The sequence below is a fragment of the Vicugna pacos genome, chromosome 14 (genome assembly GCF_048564905.1).
Source record: "Vicugna pacos chromosome 14, VicPac4, whole genome shotgun sequence".
Taxonomy (NCBI): Eukaryota; Metazoa; Chordata; class Mammalia; order Artiodactyla; family Camelidae; genus Vicugna; species Vicugna pacos.
Genome location: NC_133000.1, coordinates 68,524,321 through 68,549,427, shown reverse-complemented (window position 1 = coordinate 68,549,427; position 25,107 = coordinate 68,524,321). Strand labels below are relative to the sequence as shown.

The following is a 25,107-nucleotide window of genomic DNA, read 5'->3' as shown; positions in this document are numbered from 1 at the left end:
TTGATGAATAGCAGGTCATGAAACTTAGGTGTTTGCAAAAATAAACATAGTATGAAAGATACCTGAATCTCTGTGAAATGCAAACTTTTTTTTGCATATTTAGGGAAAACATTGCATCTGTTCAGAAAATTGATTATTTTTTGTAATCTCACTTTTTTCTTTTAATGAATATGAAATAAATGAAACTCTTCTCCTTCTCTCCTGCCTCTTCAGCCCCCAATGCTGTAGCCACCATCATTTTATATTCTTCCAGACTTTATTCTATGCTTATAGGAATATATTTTTTTCTTGTTTTTTCCCCAAATGAAAATGGTTTTGCCATGTGCTTTTTTGTTTTTGTTTTTTTCCAAGTCAGTACATATGAATCAACTACTTTCTTTTTAATTGCTCTATGAATTTCCTTTAAGGAATATTTTGTAATTGATTTAACCATTTTTCTATTAATTGAGAGTTCTCCCCACCTCCCAGTTTTTGGCTAGTAAACTATACTGTGCTGTAATGAGCATCCCTGGACATGTATTTTTTCTGTGTAAATAAGCTAATATTTGTGGAGGACAGCTCCCTAGAAGTAGGATTTCTGAGGACATTACTGGATCAAAGATTATGCATATTTTGATCTTGATAGATAATGTCAATTTTCCTTATAAAAACCTATAACCATATTCACTCTTCTCAATACAGTTATGACAGTGCCCATTTTCTCATACCAAAGGTAGAGTTATCTATTGAAAAGTTGCCCAGCAAGTCAGTGAATAAGATATCTTGTTTTGTTTAACTGAAAGTTGGTATTTTATATTCATGATGGACCCCATTTTAAGTCCTGTTTAATTTGCTGCATTCCATCTGGTCCAGGGCAGATATTGTCCTTTTTTTGTTTAACCATTGAAATCTTTTCTTCTAAATTAAATAGCCTATTAACTTTCTTGTAATTTATGCAGTGCAGGATGGAAATTTTTATATTTTGCTTGGATTCACTATTATGGCCAGTTTGATTTTATGCGTAACAGCTTTCCTCATCAGACTGGATATTTAAGCCACCTGTCTTGACAAATATCCCACTTTTCTCTCTGAAATGTTTGCTCTTTCTTGCCCTGTCGCAGGATTTCATGTGTCTCGGAGATATTCACCTCTGTGTGGGGTCCCAATTTTCCCAGTGACTTTGCAGCACAGTAACTTGGCTGAAATGCTGATGAGCCCAGATAAGAAGGAGATGATGACAGGAAGGGATAATTGGGAAATACTGCCCTGGGGAAGAAATAGTTTGTGTCTGGGAGAGAAGGGCTTGACCACTCTTTCTCAAGTGACACTGATTTTTGAAAAGTGGCGTTAAGAGCATGCAATTCCAGAGACCCCTCGGTTCTTGCAGAAATATCTACCATGGCAGGCTGAAACTCGTTTTCTTTAAAGGTTAAAAAAATAGAAAAATGTGCAACTCTTGAAGAGATTTCCAAATTGTCATTGTGAGCAGAAATCCAATATTTCAAGTTAAAATTGAGAGGGTTTTCAAGAAGCAGCAATTATTTCAGGCAGAAAGCAAACAGAAATGCCAGCAGTCAAAAAAGCCTGTGAAAAGATATGATTAAAACTGAGATTTTTAAAAAATATATTTGTCTGTAGTTCTTGACTTTTAAAGTCCACATTTTCCCTTGAGAAAAGAATGAAAAACATTAAAAATGTTAAAGAAAGGCATAAGCATGTTTAAAAAGAAACAAATTAAGAAAATATTAGTATCATGTTACCAACCCCAAAGCCAAACAGAAAACACTTCTCAGTATGATTGGAAGTTAGTGTGAGGGAGAAGAAAACCATTATTATTATAATTATTATTATTTATTTATCTTTTTGGCAGTCTTATTTGCCGACTGACTGATGCCTGGTAGTAGACTCACTCTTATTTATTATATAAGAAAGGTTGTATCCTTTGATTTTAGGGAACGGTTTTAACAAAATTGTCTACTTGCGTCTTGTAAATGCTTCAAGAGGAATTCAGGGCATTCTACGTTGGAAATATCTCAAGACCTCTTAACTCCTACCTTTCACTCTGATTTCTTAGTGGTTCTGCCAGCCTGGCCTCTGCTCAGAAGCTGTCCTTCCTAAGAGGTGAGAAATATTTTTGAAAACCAAAGTCAATACTACTAATTTGAATATGATCTTCCTCTTGAGAGCAATTAATGACAGATATTGTGTTAGATGCTTCTCTGTTCTTATGGGGATAGCTCTCAGTGAAGATGTGTATTTCATATCAGTGTATCTAGATTTAGTCATTCTTTTTAATGATTACATAGTATTTCCATGTATAAATTACTCCCAGTGGTTATTTTTTTACATTTTCTCCCCAAGACAAAGACTGTCTTAATGAGCATCTATCAGGTTTCTTTTTTATTGGTCCATTTATCTACCACATTCTCTACCCACATACTACTGAGGGCATCTTTAAATTAGTTTGCTGATTCATACTCCATATTAAAAACATAGGATAGCATTTCCAAGTACTAAGCAAATGCTATGAAAATCATTGCCATCATTTCCTATTCTCATTACTTCTTTACTACAACTATTACTGCATAAAGTCAACAGCACTCAACAAGAAAACTTTTATTTTTTAACCTTATTTTTGTCAGAAATAGGACCTTAACATTTTTTTTTTTAAAGGTGACATTCTAGGATGTTTTGTGGCAGATAGATGGTACTTAAAACATTTGTTGAATGAAAAAAAGTAATAAATATTAGCTATTTTGGAGAGTTTTTTTGACCAAAAAAAAACACGTTGACAAAAGAAACATTTGAAAATTTTGTGCCAAATAAACAGACCTATTAATAGAGATTTTTGGTATTTATGAAGATTTTACAAATTTTAATAATTATTATTTTAAAGGTTCATATTGAAATGGGCAAACTGATACCTCTCAATCATACTATTCAAATTTTTCTCAGTATACTAATAGATGTTCTTTATTATAAAGTGATTTATTCTGAACTGTAAAAATACTAGATGGATAAGATAGTACTTGCCACATTAATATACAAAACGTATCACACATTAAACGAATATTCATGGTTTAAGATTAAATTTGCTGTTTACTTTCAATATTTTTTTCTTAGTAGTGAAGGCTCCCTAAATTTCATTGGTTCTTCTCCATATACTAACTTGTATATAATTAATACTTCATCATTTGATTTAATCTTAAGGCTTCAAATGTCCTTTAGTTAATGTTACATAAACTTAAAATTCTTTCTTAATTCTCTGTGTGAACAGCCCAGTTAACAGTGGAACAGTGTCTGGCATTACAAGTCAATATGGTTGTTTAATGCCATTCTCTTCATGAGTGTGTAAAGGAAAATTTTATAAATAGCCTTTTTAATGCAATGGTTCTCTTAAACTCACACCAGTAATAATTCTGCACAGAAATAAGACAGCCAAATGTGTGGAAATAAATTTCATTCGTATATAAAATATCTAAGATAGGAAAAATTATACACATAAAATTTAAAGCTAGCTAAGGATTCATTGAAAATTTTTCATATGCCATCTCTCCAAATCTGGTTTTAAGGAAACTGTAACATAATTCCAGGAATAAAGACCTTCTGGAATTGGGATTTATGGAAAAGAGATTATAGCCCCATAAGGTTCTAGGAATGTAAAGGGCCTGAAAGATTCTGTAGGAGAAGGTACTTTTCTTTTCTTGCTAAAGATTAAATGAGTTTCTGAAAACTCTGTTTTCGGTGAGCATACATTTCTTCCATTGGTGCTGGATTTTGTATTGATTAATAGTGACCTTTTTTTTTTTCTTCTTTGGAAAGAAAACTTACAGGGACAAAAATCACTGTTCTGCTTTTATTAAGATCCCCTGTTGACTTTGAGAGGTAAACATTGATTTTTGATGGGTGGGTGCAACATATTGAAGAAATTATTTGAATCCTTGGTGAGATAATGCTTCTAATAATATAGCTGGTTATCAAAACAGGATGTGTCTAACGTCAGTCTAAATAATCGTACACCTTTAGGTTTTTACGTTGATAATTTCAGTAGAACATTTTGAGACAGAAAATTTCTTTCAACTTTGAAAAGTAAGTCTTTGATAAAACATGGCTCTTAATAATTGTTCGTTCTTCTGAAAAAAATATTTGAGTACAGGAAGAGTAACTGAACAGCAAGGAGTCCCAGGCACAGGGTTTTTGATCACTTTAGACTTTCAAACAGTGTCTCAAACTTGAGCAGGATCTGGAAAGTCTGTCGAGGTTTTAGGAAATAATCAAGTGATGACTGAGGGCACATAGGACTGAATCACTGTATGTGCTATCTGTGTCTTTTGTAGGTGGGCGGGGCTGGGGGTGGGGAGAGTCGTTGCTGAATGTGATGGGGACTGGGTGGTGCAGGCTTCTGATGCTCTCAACATTTTCCACCTTGTAGGTCAGGCCAAAATTGTAATAACAAAGCTCACTGCAGCTGCCTCCTCAGTGTTTCGGACTCACTCACATGAGAACATGCATCATCTCTGCCTTTCTTGAATGCACATGCGTGCACATTTTCAAATATAAAGTCCAAAGACGTTGCAAGATGTGGATGGAATCCTTCATACCTAAAACTAGTCCAAAAGAACGATACTTTGAAACTTTACCAAGGTTTGAACAAATGGCATGATCTTGTCCATTTAAATGTGTGTGTCTTCTGGTCTGTCCCATCTTACAGAATTGTATTTTTGATCAGGTTAAACTTAACCTATGCAAAATCATGCAGACTCTTGACTAATCTGTTTTACTGAATTATCCTAAAATCTAAAGTAAGAATAATTTTGAAATTTTATTGATAATCCTTGAGTAATAAAAAAATTACTGTAATATATTTTCTGCAGATTTTCAAATATATTCAGTATCTAATGTGACAATTACTGTGTAACAATATTTAACAATATTGTTAAGTTAATTTTTTTTGTTATTTTGTTTAAGTGACTTATTTAGCACTCCAATAAGGATCTAGAAAGATAAAAACACTATTCTTTCATAATGTTATTACACTGTGCTGTTCCAATAACATTTAATAGATGGTTAACATTTTCTAACATTAAGCTGGTACTGTGGGATCTTTGAAAATATCACGTATATTTGGGTTTCGCTTTAGCACTTTAGAAGGCTCATTATCATAACTTAAAATTAGATTTGAAATTTTTTTTCAAAAAAACCTGTTATATGTATTTTTTGGGTGGGGGAACAGGGAGGGAAATTCCTTTGGTATCCTCTGTTAATCTTTATGGCTCATTGGATATTTATCTGTATTTCTGAATTCCAGAAGTAACATGTTTAATGGAACAAATCAACCAATAGTATGACAAGTTAAAATCTGTAAAGATAAAGTCAGTTCCTATATTAAAAGAATATAGTTAATTAAGATGCTACAAAATCCTGCCTCCTCATGAGGGCAAACATTTGTTCTTTGATAGAATGTGTATTGATTGACTATCCATTCCATACAATAACTTTCCCAGGCTCTAAGTTTAGAGTGAGGATCAAAACAGATAGGTTTCAAGGTCTCTGCTCACATAGAGTTTACAGCCCTATCTGGGAAAACAATAGCAAATAATCAAATATCAAAATAATCTCATTAAGAGATGTACATCTGATTCAAATTTAGATGATGATTCTGAAGGAAAGAGAGCTAAGTCCATGAAAGTGGCTTAAAGTAGGCGATCAGGGAGATCTCCCTGAAGAACTGTTGGTTGAGCTGAAGGAAATCTAGCACACGTGGCTGCCTGGGCAGGGGGCGGGGAGCCTTCCTGGAGAGGCCACAGTAAGGGGAGAAGGCCAGGAGTGGGACTTACTCAAGTGATTCAGGAAATGGGGGCACACGAGGGTGCCTATGTCCCAGGTCTTGGTTGAGTTCCTGGGACATGCCCTGCCAGGTAAGGGTCCTTGGCATCGTGGGTGAGCCATAGCTGAGTTAAAGGTAGATTTATTCAGAGAGGTGCACTCTCCATAGACAGATGCAGAGCATCTCAGAAGGCAACAGAGAGGCCACGAGGCATGGGGGAGGGGGGCTAAAGTAGAAGTAGATACACACTCTGTAGACAGAGTGCGGGCCATCTCAGGAGGCCACAGCGGGTGAACACGAGGTGTGCAGCTGTTAGCTTTTATGGGCTTGGTGACTTCGTATGTTAACAAGTAGGAGGATTATTCCAGCTGCTTTGGGGAAGGGGTGAGCGATTGGGCCACCACCCACTTTCTGACCCTTGATGATCAGCCTCGGAACTGTCGTAGCACCTGCGGGAGTGCTGTTAGCATGCTAATGCGTCACAGTGAGCGTGCAGCGAAGCTCAAGGTCCCCTGGGAGGTGCGTCTTCGCCGTCTCGTGCTGACTGCTGTGCCGTTCTCTTAATGGCTGTGCCCTGCCCTCTTCCCTCTTGTCTCACGAGGACTGGCAAGAAGCTCACAACTGAAGAGAAAGCAGATCGTGAAGGAAGGCAGTTTGAGATGATGCTCAAGAAGCCAAGGGCTTGGTGAGGCAATAAATCTGGAATTTAGCCAAAAAGAACCGGGAAGCCATTGGACAGGTCGGGCAGAGAGTGGAGGTGACAGGACCAGATCTGCATTTTGAAGATCTCCCTTGGGTTGCACAAAGGAGGGGTGATTGGACGGGTTCAGAGTGGACGAGAGGGGGCACATTAGGCCCTTTTAAAAGCTCAGGAGAGCGAGGACGGCGTCGGCCACTGGGGGGAGGGCTTGGCAGGCACTCCTTTGTTGTGTTTGTACAGGCAGACAAGTATTTCAAAGCATTTATCTGGTGCAGGGATGGGCACTAACCAAGCAGCATGGGAGACGGCCGGGTCAGAACACGCCCCAGTACCTGCAGGCTGAGCGTGAGCTCTGCGTGGCAATGTGATTTCAGAACACGCGCAAATCTATATAAACAAAGTGAAAAAGTGAAAAGATTACTTTATGCCCTTGGCTGTCAGGGGGTTAGACTATATTACCCTGCAGTTTGAGGAGATCAGCATTTAACCACAGCATTTGTTTTCTTTTTCTCCACATAAAAAAGTGACAAATGATCCTTGTCCTTAATAATAAGCAGAAAGGGCCTAGGATTACCAAAACGTCAATACTTACACCAGAGAGAGTATTGCAAGCGAACCCAGAAAATACTGTCTGTTTTGCTAAGTGAAAAGCATCTCACTGAATATCTGGAAACCTCATTGTCTTCTCTTTCTGGCTCTTTTATGAGTTACCATAACTCAGCTGGAGCTGCAGTGTAACTGACCAGGGCTGATGATGAAATCAATAACCACTAAAACAAAAATAAATGGTGTTTGGGGTGCAAGAAACATTTAGCCATTTTCATCTTAGGGAAAGTACATCTGACTTAAATGTACTCCAATGGCTAATATTTCACACACACACACATATATATATATGTTTAGTAAACTCTGGTTTTGCTAAAATTTCTGTACTAGCTAATCAATATCCACAATGGTGGACTCTCTCTTTGGGCTCAGAGTCAGTGCACAATTTAAATAGGAAATGCTGTGTCATTTGATTCCACTGAAAAATAATTTCCTGGTGGGAATGTGTTTTAAACTCTCCCCACTATTCAGCCCAAAAGCCTTCAAACAAGTGAGCGTTTGGGGGGAATGCAATTGGAGAAGTTAGTTTCACACCTCAAAATTTAGGAGCTAAGTGGTAAAGGGGTGCTTCTTCATCCTCCACAAAAAAAAAAATTAGCTGCAACATTTCAGTGGAGGAAAGAAAACAAGATTCTGGCACTTTTAAATTCTAAGGTCATCAGTAGATTTTTTTTTTTTTAACAGTCCTTGATTCTCAAGTTTGTACGTCTTTACTGATTCACCTGTTGTAATGGTGGAACCATTCTGGGACACTGAGGCTGGCATGATATGTGCAAATTGTTCCTTTTGGAGGAGCACAGTGACCCCTCCTGTTTCTTTTTTTCTGTGTTTTAGACAGCTGACTATGGAAATTGCAATGAGCTTTGTGTCTGAGGTGGGAAAGCCGTTGGAATAGTCTGAGATTTGACAAGAAATGATGGCATCACCAGTACCGAACAACACAGTGTAGCACGATTTCAGAGGAGAGGGTGGGGTGCACAAGATAATATAACTTGTGATCTTGATAAAGGTGAGTAAGTCTCTGAAAATAAATTAAAAAAGGAAAAAAAGCGCATAATCTCTAGATAAGGTATGTGGGTATCTATAGTTTACGTTAGTACCTACAGACATTCAAATTGATCTATCAGTATTTAATTATATTTACTATCCTTGATCTATATATCATTTGCTTAAAATACGTAGGATTGACAAGGGAGGCTACTTTAAAATGTGAAAGTAGGAAGAGATTGTGATTAGAAGCATTTATGAGTCAATCACGTAATTCCTATCAAGACGCTAGATCCAATCAGGTATTATGTGATTGCAGAGGATTATTCTGCTGTCTTAAGGCTGTGGGTATTTAGGTTATGATTTCAAAGTTTAAGAGGCCAAAGCTAATTGCCTCCTGAATTCACAGTCGTATCTGGAAGGGACTCACGGGCAAAGGTAAAAATACATGATCATCTACAGCTGATTTGATTGGAGCTGATGGAACCACAGCAGGAAAGGGGTGTCACTGTCACACGTGGAACTAGGTTTTGCTGACTTGGCAGGCCCACGAGTTTTGAGGGACACATGTCGCAAATACGGAAAGTAGATGAATATGTAAAATTGTATGAATATTTATAACTCTCTGGTCTTTTCATAGCGTATTTATTAACACCAAAACAATTTTAGATGGGCTATCAACAAAAATATTTAAAAATAAATCGCAGTCTACTCATTTAACACACATTGATTATGATCAGCTACAATGAGACAAATTAAACATCCGTCAGAGACTATTTAATAAGTTTTACTGCACTGACTTTTAACTAAATCACTTTCAAATGCTTTATCAACAGTTTTTAAATACAAAGACACAGCGGCCAAGCTCTAATATAAATGAATGAATTTGCCTTTCTGGAAGATCACAGGCGGATAAACAGGATGCTGAGGGGACAGCCGTGAACCAAGGAGTTCTTGCCCTGTTTAAATGGTCAAGAGACTCAGTTTCACTTGACCTCTGTCAAGGAGGAATACAGTTCCTATTTGCAGACTTTTTTTGAATTTTTACATAAATTCCCAACACTGTTAAATCAGTAATTGATTTTGATGTTTATACAACAGTAAACTGCCAAACAAAATAAGTATGCAACTGGAAATGGCCTGCCCCTCCACCCCCAGATGTGACCTTGTCTGTTCCAGTGTTGAGAAATTTACTCCAGGGCAGACGCTCGTGTAAGTTTGGCTAGCCCTAGAGACTGGCCTGGGGCAGGGCCGGGGTTGGGGTGGGAGGGCATTAGAGCACTGTTCCAGAATCGCCCAAAGCGAAACTCTCAGAAGCTTGAATTTTCACCATAAACATACACAGTATACACTGTCTATACTGAAGAAATGGCCTTGTCAAATGGCAGCTTGACAGGATGGTTCACATGAAGTTTTTGCCTCCTTTTGTGAGTAAAAGAATCATTTTAGTTGCCTTTTCCTCCTCCTTGCCCCCTCCCACCTTTTTTTTTTTTTTTCTTATTTTCACTGAATGACTCTACTTCTTCCGGCCCCTGTGAGGGGGCCTGCTTCCAGTGTGTCTGCCTGTGGAGCAAAGTGAAGGAGGGGACAGAAGTGGGTGGCGGTGAGATTCCCAGCGCCCCGTGAAACGCGGTGGCCGCGAAGCAGAGCCTGAGACGGTGACAGCTGCCGGAAGCACTTACTGTTCTAGAAATTCTGTCCCCTACTTCCTTCAGAATAGTATGAAAATTGATTAAATCACCTAGATTTCAGCTTCTTGCTCTCCAGCATCCTCTGATTTATGGCAGAAGTTCTCGCACAAGATGTGCGTGAGTAATTGGGGTCCCTTTTGTTTTACCCGCCTTTTTAATGGAAAGTAAATCCATTGATTAGATTATAGTAGAGGAGGGAAAAGAGAAGAGGGGGTCTTTTTTTCTTTTTTTTTTTTTTAAACCAGAATTGCTCAGTACATATCTTGCTGTTCAGCTCGCCTGCTTGCTTAGGTCTGGGGATGCCATTCCAGCCCTGTGGGTTGCAGCCCAGAGGGCTGGGCCCCTTCTGCACAACTTACTTGAAGGCAAGTGTCAGTTTGTTGGATTCTTTATCCGTTTTGCCAAATTATCTGTGAGTAGGAGTACTGAAATAAGATCTTGAGCAACTTACTTTGGATGTTGGTTTTCTTTTGAAAAACAGTTATTACAAAACTCCTAGGACGGCTCACTTGCTTTTTTTCTTTTTTGTAAAAAGCAACGTCATCACTTTCTTCCAGTATTATATTTCTCCTCAATAATTGATATGTTACATTAAAGGAACACAAAATGGTCTTAATTATGCAATAATGATCAAGGCAAAGAGTGTTTCCTGGGAACTAATGGTTGCCCGAGAGGACATGATGGCTTGAGGTCCAGCTGGTTAATAACCCGCAGGAAATGCCGTGGGCCAAGATTTGTATTATTTCACTGAGACGAAAATGAACCCAAAAAAAAAGGACAAAATGGATTTTTTTTTCCCACTAATGGGTAAAATGGCCTCATTTTGGATGCAGAAGACATTTCAGTGGAAGGGATGTGTTTCATAACAGCTAAATCAAAATTTTCAGAGATCTCTACCTTTTGTTTTTAATACAGTACAGGACAGATAGTATTCTACTTTTGACTAGAATAAAATTTCATTAAAATATGCAACTGAAAATACATTCAGAAAATAGTTATCTGGTAACAAGCAAAGAAAATACAGGCTTTATATTCTTTTGTTTCTAGGATTCCTTCAAATACAATGTTAGGGACCAGTAGTTGACCAAAAAGACAGCTTTAATCTTAAGAAGCTTTACTCTTAGGTAAAACTGTGAGATTAAAGATGAATTATTTAACCTTCTTAACTGCAGTTGATTTATCTATAGTCCAAATGGATGCTAGGGTTGCCTTTATCTCTGTGATTGGTAGTGAGATTGTACAAAATGAGTGTTTATAAGCGTGAGTGCTATAAAAACGTAGCTATTGCTGTATTTGCTTTATCAGATTAACAAGTTAAAGAACATATTTTATTTTGCCATGTTTTGATGGAGTAGGTCAAAGGGCAGAGACACCCAATGGAAAGAACTCCTAATGGCCAAAGTTGAAGTAATTTGAGAACAAAAGAAATAAGGTAGCATTGGGTTATAAACCAAAGTACAAAATAAGTATCCGTGTGTCCATACTAATGCACATAAATAATAGAATACATAAATAAGTGGAGAGAATTTATTCTCTCATTCAGAAGAATGACAAATAATTCGTGAACTCCAAATAATTTCTATTTTTGGTATATTTCATGATGTACGTAAAACATTAGTATTGCTAAAAATGTGTAATTTGTAAACAATGGTGTAGACCAAAAGTTGGAGCTATGTTCATCTTTTCTTATTAGACCTGTAGAAGCAGTTAAATATGTTCATTGATTTTTTTCCCTAGGTTAGATTACAGGATAAAAGTAAACTCTTGTATACGACTAAGTGATGTATCATTTACTTACCTTTATCTTTTCTCAAAGCCTGGCTTACACGTAAATCTCTTCACATCCCTCGCTCAGTCTTCTCTCGGTGAGAGCTGGCCGTGTGCTGCAGAGAACGCAATCGACATGTTCCCTCTTAAGCAGGGTGTTTGTATAATCCCAGCGAAGGCCTTAGCTTGCCATTTGAACTTCCCTCCTTTTAAACATGTTCTCTTTATATCAAGTGAGTAGAAGAGGAAGAGGAACGCTCGAGGCAGAGCTCTGCGGCAGCCAGGGTCCTCTTTCTCAAGAAGCACCTTTCTACTGTGTTCAGTTTTGCACTTTTCCCTATTACCCATTCAAATTTAGCCAGATATGGATTTGAACAGCTTGCACTGTATGTTTACTTTCCTAAAATATTGGAGCTGCTATTAACAGTTGGGTACAGTAATTAAAGTGATTAGAAGGATTTCATCCTTCCTTTAATTAACACACATTTATCATTGCCCAGTGAACAAGGGCAAGACGGTGGAGAGTGAAGATGGTTAGTTAGATTGCGTGTCTTCAAAGACTCTGCATTCCAGGACCTGACAAAGACATTTATAGATAATTACAATACAAGGTGGAGCACATAACAAATGTGAAATCTGTCCTTTCATATTTCAAAGTGAAAGTGATCAACTCTGGCTCAGCCCATCTACGAGGACTTTGTGGGAAGAGATGGCATTTGAACTTCTTAAAAGATAGTCTTCATCTCAGCAGCTGAAGGGGCCATTCAGGTGGTCAGTATCAGTACGTGCAGAAATGTGGGCTTCCCGAAAGAGTTCTAAGAGCTTTATACTTTTCAGAAGAATGAAAGTTTGAATGCATATAAGAAGTTTAGAGTGAGCATTTATACCCATTTCACAGTGTGCGAGATGGATTAACACAGCTGTAAGATCAAATTCACACCTGGCCAGGTGCTCCCTCCCACAGGGCAAAGAAATCCAGCCGTCTCTACTGTTGCAGAGTAGCTCTGCCGCCCTGAAGAAGTTCTTCCTGGTAGAGATTTATTTGGGTCTACAAGTGTCCTCTTTAAAATGCAACCAACCCCTCAGTGTATTACAAGCACTATAGAAAAGTCACCTTCATTTTCACATAAAATGGCTTAAAAATCAGATTACTTTCCTCCAAATATTTAACATAATTTCCACTAAGGAAATAGAAATTTTAACAGTAGTTGGTGGAGAGAAGGGATTTTGGCATAAAAGAAAAATTGTGCATGGGAGAAAGACCAGAACAGAGAGCTGTGAGTAATCAGAGAGGAATTTTAAGGGAGCAGAAGAAACAGGGGCCTCAAAATCTAGGAGAGAAATGCAAGAAAGGAGGGGGTGAAGCAAGAGTACATTTTAATCATTTTGAATTTTACTACTAGTTGGCCCTTCACAGTTATTCTGATCAGATGAATCTTACTAAATAATAGTTTTTGACCCCATTTGAGTATTTGAAGTTACCTTAGATATTTGTCTTCTCAATCATATGGCTACACAGGTCAAGTGCACTGTCTATCAAATCAAACGCTCCCATTCAAGTAGGCTGTCAAAATACCCCTGAAGAATGTTTGAACCCATGTCTGCAAATAGATACTTGACCTCATTGTACTTGAGTTGTATTTGAGAGCTTGTGTTTTCCATGGAAGACTTAGAACATTAGAGGACAAAAGATGGCTGTGTTTCTCTTGTTGGTAAACAGCTGAGACAGTGACTGCAGGCTCACTCTGTCTTCCACCCTTGCACGTGCGGTCCAGGTTGTGTCCAGAACTCACTGCGCTGTACATCAGTGATCCATGATGACACAGTGATCTGCTCCTCACTGGCCTGCAAAACTTTTGAGGCGACAAATTCCTTCATTCTTACTATCTATCTGGAATGGTGACTACCATCGAAATTCATATTGAATGAATGAATGAATGAATGGTGAATGCTTTCTGAATATTCTATGACTAGTCTATACATTCTTCTAGTGCTATATTTAGATACTGTTTTGCCATAGGAGTCACAGATTATCAAAGTAATTTTTTCCTTTGTGTTTTGATTTTTTTCCTAAAAAAAAAATAGGACTTGGACAGGAACACCATAGTTAGCTCTTCTAGATCTAAACACTCTATCTCTTGATCTAGAGTGTGAGCTGAAAGCAGGGATGGACTGAAGATTAATCATACTGGAAATTAAACATACCTGGTACTTACCAACATTCCATGGTTTCCGTGGACTCCACCCCATTCTTTATCCCCTAAGAACTGATCTTTCAAAGAGAAATGGAAAATGTGATTGTGTTCTGTCACTGCTCAAAACTAGCTGAGGTCTCAGCATGGCGTTTGATAGGCCATGTGGTAAAGCTTGACACGTGACTGTCATTCTATAGTTTATACACAGCTAATATGGTCTATATATTTTCAGTAATAACTGAAAATTTTTGATGATCACCTCTTCGCAGGAGTTCAAAGTATTCAGCGTGACTCAGTTTTCCTTTCTGAAACCTGTACAATCAAATTATATACCAGTACGACTTGTGAATTTTGTTTCCACCCAATATATATATAAACATAAAATATTATGGGAAAAATGCTGATTAACAAACTTCCTGGAATGAATATAGAGTATGTTCTGATGAGACAGATTTTTTTCCTCCACAGTATTGATTTTCTGTGCTTCTGTCATGGGTCAGCTACTTGATCGTTCCTGTGCTAAACACAAACGCCTTACCCAACATTTTCCCACAAAGAAGTTACATTAAGTAGTGAGAGGATAAGCCAAACACATGTAAAAGATTTCTAGGGAAATGGAAACAAATAGCAAAGTGGTAAATTGAGGGAAACAAGAAAAATAGTGCTTTCCACCTTTAAAGAAATTCAAGACAATGATTACGGAAGGCAACATGGGACTTACAAAGGAACTTCATGAATGGATATAATTTATACACACAAAAAGAGGGAGCAGAGTTTCCACACACAAGATACTTTTGTTGAATTTGATATTTTTTTCTTTGTCTAGTTCTACTCAGAATGTCAAAAGCTTTCTATCTAAGAACAAGTGTGACAAGTTTCACTTCTTATGGTTGTTTTATTGCTTCTCTTATTAATTGTGTTCATTGGAGTCGTTACCTGGTAGACCCCAATCCAAGTACTTGTCCTACATAATTCATGCTAAGGTGCCGTGGGCTAAAGATGCAGTGTTCCTTAAAGGCCTCTGCAAGCTTCATTTATGCTGGAATTTCTATAAGAGTGTAGTCAAGACTGTTAATGGAAAATTAAGATGATATAAATATATAAGAACTGGGAAGTATATAATCCTAAACATTTCACATTATTTTTATCATCTCCCTTTCCCATAGCCCTATCAGGCCTTGGATACTAACAGAAAAACCAAAGTTATAAACTTCTCTCTGGATGTTTATTGCTCAGGCTACAGTGCATGCAGTCTTGGTTCTGAAGCTCTAACTCAAATAATGACATTGTTTTACCCTCTGACATGTCAAAAAAGAGCATAATTGTTGCTGTGGTTGTGAATTAGGAACAAATGTGTTTTTGAAGACAATGTATTTTTCTTTTGATTTTCATTCCTAGCTTCACAACATATGTATACATAGAGGTCACCTGTGATTTTAATATATTCACACCTTCACACACACTCATGTACATATGCTTTCAAATACAAACACACAAATATGTAAACATATGTATATAAATACATACACACACACACACACACACACATTTATGTAAAGATTTGTTGCAATGCGATTCACTCTCAAATCTCTTTCCTGTTATGCTTATGATTAAGATCTATTACTTACTGGGGTTGATTTAATTTTTTCACAAGATTGAGTTGAACTAAAGAGCCAGAATATTATGGTGCTAAAAAGATTTGAGGTCTTGACACCAAGCACTTAAAATGTTCCCTGTTGAAACATAAATATAAACACTAATTACAGAAAAATAGAAACATTTGTAACTTTCAAAACTACTTCTCACTGAATGCATGTTGAGAGCCAGGTTATGTTCAGGATCCAGGAATGAGGGCATTACCCACAAAGCGTAGATGGGGAAACCACTACATAGAGAAAGCCCTCTGCCCCAGACCTCACAGAAAGTGGGAGAGCGAGGGCGCGGCGCGGTTCTCCATCACTTTTATTCCAAAGCCAAATCCTCATGCATAAAAGCAGAAATATCCCCACTCTTTCTACGTGCTAACTCCTTCTGCTATACTCATTTAACTTCATACGTGTTTTATATGGATTCGTGCTTGACATGAAAATCACAGCATTTTGGTGCTAGAATGGACCTTATTTTAGTAATTGGGTACTGAGATACATTCCTCTGTGAGTTCTCTTCTTTCTGAAAAATCTGTAAAAATCAATAGAACCATCAGTTCCCTTTCAGTTGGGTTTTAACTTTTATAAGACTTCAACCTCCAGCCTGATCTGTGACCCATCTGCTTGACAATTCCAGCAAAGAGAGCAGGTAAAATCCAAAGGCACAGGGAAGGTAAAACCCGTGGGAAAATGGGTTTTGTTACCACAAAGAACCCTTCCCCTGACCACAGACGCAGAAAGATCAGGGCTTCCCAAATTATCTATGCAAAAAGAAAGCAGTTCTTTTATTTGTATTGATTTCCACTGTATTGTGGGCCAGCACAACAATATTTGACCTAGCACGCATGGCCCGTTTGTGGCTTGTGACACATAATAATTCACCAAGTTCAACCAAACCCTCCTCGTCCCTAACCAGCTTCAGGAGATGAGCCCGCTGAGAGCTGGGGACTATGGTGATACCATATTTCTATTAAGATTTTCAGAATCTTAGCTGTAACTTCTGAAGGCATATCCACACTGGTTGTAACAGGTTTTGGTCTGATTTCGGTTAACAGACCACACCTCAAGAGAAACTTTCTCGGTAATTCGTAACATCCACACTGCCAATCCACTGAGAAAAACTGAAGTTAGTGCAACCTTTGTTTGGCTGGGAATTTAGATTATAATTTGTATGTATTGTGTTCAATATGTAAAGAATTCGAATCACATCGTATTTAGAAAAAGTTTTACACCCTTTCCGCTTAGAGCACGTAAGTCACTAGAACTCATCAGAGAAGTGTGCGTCCCTGGCCACCTGGGCCCGGGAGTGATGTCGGCATCTGCCCATCGCCTCTGATGTGCAAATAAACTGAGAGGTAAAGCGCTCATCAGCAGTGGGCGGGGAGGAAGGAAAGGCCACACCCCCAGCTGGCCACGGTGATTGACAGCATGTTAGTATTACAGTGAAACAGGATGTTTGCTACTGCAGTCACTAGGAGCGAGCAACGGCTGGATGTCAGCACATAGAGGAAGTCAGGTTTCACAGTCACGTGGAATCAATCTGAAAATCTGGATAGTGCTTGGACTTCAAGTAAACCAAAAGCAGTCAGAGGAGACAGACAGAGGTTGAGATGCTGCAACGAAATGACAAGTGGGGTGCCTCCTGTGTTGTGTGAGCCCATCAGGACTTTTGATGGAATTTAGTCCATTTTAATCCAGACTTTAAATACGTGCATGACTAACCACTCGATCATAGTCCACGAAGCACATGTCCATTATTAGTTTCCATTTCCACTGTGGCAGACACCTAGGGGGCAGCCATGGCCACCATCCAGGCTAAGATGAGCACCTTCAAAGACTGTGTGAGCTCTTTTCTCTCATCCCGAAGGAGACCCTGTGGGGCTTCACACACTTGATCTTGCTGCCACCGTGATCTCTGGGTGACGCTGGTACAATGAGGACACGGAGCTTCTTAATTTCCCACATCCCCGATCTCGTGAGTGGGAAGTCAAAGATCACTGCTGCTTATTTGTATGTTTTTCAATCACTTACAAGTTAGAGAATCTCAAGTGCCCTTCTAAGCCTTTTGGGTTTCCTCCGTTTCTCATTCCCTTCTATGTTTTCCCCACATATCTGTTGCTAGTTTTTTGCTCTTGCAAAGATCTTTTAAGATACAATCATTATTACCATCATCATTATTATTTTCATTATTAATAATAGCAGTAGCAGGAATTAAATTTAGTTTTGCCATTCACACTTGGGTCTTTAGTCCCATCAATTCTAAATTCGTATATGGTACCATTATTTTTCTCCACATGTGGTGCGTTACATGTCTCTGCGCCCTCTGCCAAGCAGCCTGGCCTTCCCACATCATATATTCAGTGTCCATAAATACATAGATCTGTCCTGAGTTTTACTTGGCTTCATTGGTCAATTCATCTGTTCTCACTGTGGTGACCTGCTGTGTGTTATTCATGTTATGGCTTTGCAGTCTGTCTGAAAAATCTTTTTCTTTTTAAATAGATTTTATTTTTGAATGTGTTAGGTAGGATTATTTTTAGATAGATTCATCTGTACGTTGGGCCTATCTTTCTACCTTCTCTGTTTTGCTTATTTTATCTTTTTTCATTAATTTGTTTTTGGATTGAGGCATAGACTCATTCAACTAAGAGTAACAGCAGTGGCCATCTCTTTGACGCACTGGTGTTTGTAACCTGTCTTTAACAGAACAGCCTCTGTAGTTTTGAGTAAGACAGGGATGGTGCACATAATTCAGCTCTTCATTTCAGTCAAGGTTTCCTGAGATTCTGCTGTGTGTTCTGCACTAAGCAAGGTAGCCTGTCCTTGGTTACAGGACAGTCAGTTACAACGTGGCAATTTCTGGTGTACAGCACAGCGTCCCAGTCACGCATATACATACGTATATTCGTTTTCATATGCTTTTTCATTAAAGGTTATTAAAGATATTGAAAGTAGTTTTGTGTGCTATACAGAAGAAATTTGTTTTTTTATTTATATTTTATATATAGTGATTATCATTTATAACGGGTGACCCCTTACCCTTCAAGGCCAAGTTCAAATGAAATTTCTTCTAAGCAGAATGCTGCCCATTACCAGACTTAAACGGGTGAAAGCGAGCGCCCCTCCAAACGCGGTTGCAGTGAGCTGTCTCACAGCACCCCTAAGACCATCCTGACAGGGCCCTCGTGGGCTTCCAGAGGCTCCACGGAGTACGAGAGTCAGTCTGAATTTTGGGTCAGAACACTGTTTTCAATGTTCACCTGACCGCTTTTTATTTTAGGCCGTGATAGTAAAATAGTAGTGTTCTGTGTCTCAAAATTCCTGACAGGGATCTTAATTTGCCAAACCACAAAAAAATGTTAGCCGTGTCGCTTCTGAACTTCAGTCGTTTATGTGCACTTCAAACGTAAGTAACTTAGGAATGAGGGAGAGTCATAAAAGAATTTTTTTGGTGAAGCTTGACTTCCGGAGATTTTGCTTTGCTCATGTCCTGGTGTAAGTCTTTCTTATTTAAGATGTATATTGACTTAAGCTAACACAATTGCATCAGATGCTGATTTTGTGTGTGGGGGGGAGATGTAAGTGGAGGTCCCTACCTAAATTTACCAGAGCTCAAACCTTCTCATGTATAAATTAGGTAGCATTCCAGAGTTTGACATTATTGTTAGAGAGTCCTTTCTGAAGCTTGAAACCTAAGCTTCTGCCCAAAAGGTACCTGGTTAATCTGCTTCAAATAGCGGCGAATGCTTTATCATTACCCAAACGGGGAAGGGCCGGCTGACTGCGGCCTCCTTAAAGGTTCCCGGATGATATATGGGGTCTAAATAAAGGCTTATCAGGTGACCGTACATCAGAACACTGATAAAACTTCCTCAGGAAAGCACCAAATGGAACAAGGGCCTATTCAGAAAATGTTAGTTTGTAGATACGCCATTACAATGGAACTCATCTAAATGACAGCGTGGCTTAAGTGTGGAATTTTTCCTCCCAGGCCAGGAAATTCTAGGGCAGGAACCAAAGCGCGGCTCAGCTCTTGAGAAGTGGCCGGAATCCAGGTTGTTTTTCTGCCGTGGGCTGGTTTCTGAGACCTGTGAGGTCTGGAAGATAAGAACCCGATAGCCGATTAGCTGCACATGTGGCGCTGGTCAGGTTCGCAGAAGGAGCAGGAGGCCTCAGGGGAGGCGCCGTTTTCCCTGAGGTCCTTACTGGTTGAGCACAATGTAATGTTCAAACTTGAAATCCTGATGTGAAAATGGGAGAAAGGGCAAAAGATGTGTGAGCCACAGAAACAGAATCGAGCTCTTGTCACTTTTTATGGTGGAATGAAGGCCATCGTGTGTCTCTCTTCCAAATCAGAAGAGTGTGCGTCTGTATTTTGTTTTGTTTTCCATTTTATGTCGTGCTTATAAAAATTGTACTCTGTGCCCTCAGTGCATGACAGGGCTCTTTTAAAGGGCTCCTTTTAAGGGTTGCTGGACTCTTTGTCCATTAGAAATACTAAGGCCCACAATTTTGTGCAAATAATCCCAGAGAATGGAACCTCTTAAGTTAATTGTGTCGTCCTCACTAATTCCCATCAAGGATGTGAAAACCCCGACTTCAGTGATCTTTGGGATGATTAGTGTATGTATCCAGGAAGTCCTTTTCCTTATCTAATCTAAGTCACTCTAGCTGTAATTCCTCCTGTTTTGTTTTTGATGGAGAAAATGGGCCCATTTCCACATTATAGGCAGTGGTAATGGGGCTGTCATGTGTTTTGGACCACAGTGAAAGCAAATGGAAGGGGGCAGCTGATTAACTTGTTTTCAATTGTCATTTTGTTATATACCACGTGTGTGTGTGTGTGTGTGTGTGTGTGTGTGTACCGAGGAAGCAATTGCTTGTTAACGTAATTGGTAGATTGCAGGTAAACTATGCATTTGGGATTCCAACTCAGGCCTGACTACCTCTAAAGTCCATATCCATTTTTTTCCTATATTATAGCTGAAGTATGAAAGAAGAAAAGCATGGTTCGTATAACCCAGAAAAGCGTTATGGTGTTTATATAACACTTGGGGAGAGGATGTTTGAAATAGGCTTCATGAATTTACTCACAGCTGTACTGAGAAACAATATCTGAAAGCGTCAGGGAATCAGAGGGTAAAACAAATCGACACGTTCAATTAACTTGTGTCACTGTGATCTCATTTGTGCGTAAGCATGCTCATTAAATGCCACACATATGAAATATGATACTCAGATTTATCACAAAAGTTATAGTAGAAAGGTTGGTGAACAGTTAGGATTTGCAAGAACAAATCCACACTTCACCATGAAAGGGTTAGTTGTCCAGATGAGTGTCTGTTCTAGCTGTGGGAAGTGATAGGACATAAATCGGTCCAGCCCTAGCTACTCTAGGGAGAAATCACAGTACCTAGGGCGACGTTGCCATCAGCGTCAGTTATATTCATAACAGCACGGTCAACATTTATTGGCTTCATCCAAGGAAAGATGCTACCTGGGCTCAGCTGTGTGCTTGCTGGGAGGGTGATGTGAAAGCAGGTTGGACCCAGTTGAGATGGGAAACAGCAAAGTCCACAGTCTTACAGATTGTCAGTACTTGACCCCTCTATAGAGCACAGCTTCATTCTTGGTGTCTGACTGAATGTCCATGCTTCATTTTGGGGCAAAATCCTAAGAATTCTTCAGCTTTTTAAAGTTTAATTTTTTTTCATAGCTACTTGCATTTAGTTTTGTCATAAAATGAATTTAAAGGAAGTATAGAGCCTGGTTTTGTCTTTGAGGAGTTTTGAATATTGTTGACTAGACAAAGTAAATGGAAAAAGCGAGCAGAAGCAGGATTTGAGCCCTTTCTCATTAACCTTCTGTATTAGACAGGTCAGTTCTGTGTCTGGGCCCGTGTCAAGTGAAAGAGTTGGACTACACTGTGTCTTGACCAAGTTCTACTGGAATTCGGTAATTCTATCATCCTCCTAAATGATGTGGAGTAATTATGGTACAGAAAATAAGGTCAAAGGATTCCAAGGAAGGGGAGAGGAAGAGAGAGTTAGATGTGGTCAGAGAAACTGTGAATTAGACAAGCTTTTGGCTGATATTAAAAGCAAAGTTAAGAATTAGCTTAATGGATGAGTCAAAGGGAGGAGGATTATGATAGGAAAAATAGAAGGAATGAGGAGAAATGAAAAATGCATGAGGTAGTCACCTGGTATTGAGAAGTTTGACTTAACTGCTAAGAATGGAAGATGGTTTTATGTAAGAGGGTAGCAGGTCCGTTACAGAAAGCCATGGACCAGGGCTGCCAGGGCTGGATTTGATCTCATGGATAGTGAGAAGTCTTTGAAAGCATAAATCAGGGATCTTTCTTATCAGACACAGAGAAAAGGGAAATGCTCATCTGGATTTGCTTGAGCTAGACGAAACTGCTAGTCACCATTTCCAGTTATGAACTGATCCATAAACTATTTGACCAAAGAAACTAATCAAATGACATAATAAACAAACAAAAATTTGCAATCTCTTGAAATTGCAAAGACCTGGCAAAACAGACCCTACGATTCCACATGGTAACAATTAGCAGGGTCTGGGTTTCGTCCATGACCTTCAACAGGGCCTGTAAGCTCCAGGTTGTTACAACTAAAGGTGGACCTGCTGCTCATGGTCTCCCTGAAATAGGAGGGTGTTTGAGTTCCAGACAACCAGTGTAGGGATCTAGATGGAAGGTTGCTTTAGAAAACTTCTATAGCGATCTCTTCCACCGGGGAAGAGAGTTCTCTCTCAGCTCTGTTTTGAAAGCACAGTAAGTATAACCGTGACTGAGTGATTTGCTATAGGAGAGACGGGGAGAACTAGCTCGCACTGCGATGAAGCTGAAAAGTATTTAGCATGGATATTAATCACCGGTGATGCTTTTGAAAGTCTTCAGATAACAGACACTTAATTGCATAATTTTAGCATCATATGATGTGGCAAGTTGAAAATACCATCTTTATTCACCTGCTTATTTATAGCTTTCCTCAGAATTTTGGCATATTTTGATCGGCCCAGAATAGATACAAATGCTAAACAAAGCCTGTATTGTCCTAGTTTTTGCTTACATTAGTTTTGAGTACACAGATTTCTTGTCTAGCACTTTGCAAGGAATTTTTAAAATTTGATGGAGTGCGATTTTATAAATGAAATAGTACATCTTAAGGTCGAGTACCAAAGAGGGATCAGGAACATCATACTTGAACATGAAAACCCACTAAACATAGCTAAATTGAGGCCAGGAAAGCAAAGATTTAACAGTGATCCAACTAGACACTGATTTATGTACATGGTGTACGATCCAGGTGTTTACAAAGGAGAGAGGGATGAAACTAAGCAGAAAGAAGAATCGTATGCTATTTACTGTAATTACATTTTGTGTGCATTTTGACTCTTAGGTGAATTCTGAAGCCCTTGAAATCAGAAAATTGTTAATTTTTGTTTGTTCTACTATACTTAGTTCAAAATTGGCTGCATAGTAAGTACTTTCTGAAGTCAGTTCAATTAATATACAATTAGTAGTTTTTAAAAAAATCTTTTTGTATTTTTTCTTATTTAAATAGTTTTTAACTCTAATCCCCAGATCTGAAGATAGCTTGGAAAACTAGAACACATTTGCAAAAATGAATAATTTGGCTTCAGTTGGTTATTGGAAGTATTGGAGTAAAATAAAACAATTTAAAGAGTAAAAAGAAAACTTGAAGTAGGTAAGGAGGGGCTCAAAATCACCCTGCTTCTTGGTTTCCAGTAAATTTTGGATCTGCAGTAAATTTATGTAGACAAAGCAAGCACACAATAGTTTCACCAGACATTCACAGCATGTGATTCCAAGACCATTGCAGGATTTGGTTTGAGTTTATTTTCTAAGTTGTCTTGGAAGCTTTCCTTCCCAGGTATGTCTTCTCTTCTGTCTCATGGATCATGTCTTATTTCAACTCCTCTGACAGCTCTTCAGGCATTAGCTGCAGAATCATCTGTAGGCCCAGTAGGGGAGAGAGGCAAACCAAATACACACTGAATGGGGAACAAGAAGTTTCCAGCAGTCGATACATTACTCTCCCCTGTAAAGGAGCAGATCTGCTAAGCATACGGAGACAAGCTCCAGGATCCATAGGAGAACTTCTAAATAGACGGCCATCCTGTGAAAATTTATATCTTGACTTGAGGATATGTTTTGATAGCATAAGTAATATTCTCATAAACTTTTTGTAGTGACACATGAGGAATGAGGGAAAACGTAATATAAAAAGCACATGTTAGAGCCTTGCCAATGACTAAGGCATCCTTTGGCTTCATAAAGACACTGATTTTCATCCTATCATAACCTTTCATAGTAGCTTCATTCTGTGTAGCTTGAGAATTCCCATGAGAATAAAATACAACTGAAATTAGTGTAATGAGCTTAGGTTAGGGGAAGCAAGAGTCCCTGGATCTTGGATAAATACACATAGTTGAACAAATTTGCCAAAATGTACCCACTGAGGATATCATTTTCCTTGCAAAAATATGATGCATTCCTTTATTTATTTGATTTTTTTTCTTAACCCCAGAGCCAGTAGGATAAACTTGAAAAAGAAATTCTGCTAGACTTATGTTTTTAATATACTGCCTTAAATTCTAGCATTTCTTTCATGGAATTACCCCCAAGACTCACTTTTGATCTATTTGCTATGGAAGAAGAATAAGAAAGAGATCTTGTAATAAAATTTCCTCTCCTCTTTGTGATCTTCTTAGAAACAGGAGAGATGGTTTCTGAATTACCGAATATTCCACTGAGAACTCAGCAGGTGGTTCTAAATGAAATTCACAAACTTCCAGGATGACCTTTTCCTTGGAAAATCTCAGGATATAATTTTACCAGGTAGATGGATTTCAAAACGAAGCCGCTCTGCCAAGAGATAGAACAGAAACCACTGAACTCTAAAATCAAGAATAATACTTTCAATTAGCATATAGCATGTAACAGCGAGGAAGGAAGCTACCAGTATGCTTTGGGGTAGAGGTTAAATGTGTGTGCAGCTGAGGAAAATTCCTTACAGTTTCAAGGTCTGTAGCACTGGAAGTATGATCTTGCTATAAGTTTTGATAGATCTCAATTAATGAATAGTTGCTAATTTTATTATTCATATTGCTCTTTGAATTCTTACTTTTTGCTCATAGCTATCTTTAGAATCAGTGGACTCAGTTAAAATATCCACAGTACAGTATAGAACATCTATGGAATTTTCTGTTAGCAAGTTATATTGATTTAAAACTGAATCTCTTCCCATGAATTTTAGTTTTGGTCAATTCACAAAAATCACTTTAAAAATGACCACAATGATTAATTTTCAGCAAACGTTTAATGAAGTTTGTTTCTCACAGATATACTGACTAAACCAAATTCTGTTGTGAAAGCCATAATCTTATCCTTGATCTAAAAATAAAAGTAATAAATCTAAGATCATAATTTATTTACTCTGGTGTGTTTATTACACAGGCATGTGGTGAATGATGCATAATGATCATTTATTATGTTGAAAACATAGAGATACAATGAACTCACAGAGAACGGAATGAATGTACTATTCTGGCTAATTATATTTTGTGAATAACAAGCCAGTCATGTTTCCTTAATTTTGAACTTAGCTCTGCTATAAATGACTGAAGTCTTTGTTGTTATAGTTTCAAAATATTTAAAATA

The 25,107-nt window shown here is 38.3% G+C and overlaps 1 long non-coding RNA gene across 1 annotated transcript; it reads right to left on the bottom strand.

Moving 5' to 3' along the window:
* Positions 1 to 6,309: 6,309 nt before the first annotated feature.
* On the bottom strand, positions 6,310 to 11,676 carry LOC140685563 (uncharacterized). The gene is made up of 3 exons (XR_012058825.1): positions 11,589 to 11,676; positions 6,839 to 6,893; positions 6,310 to 6,427 (listed from the first exon to the last, which is right to left on the bottom strand). It is a non-coding gene; the product is annotated as an uncharacterized lncRNA (long non-coding RNA).
* Positions 11,677 to 25,107: the final 13,431 nt, after the last annotated feature.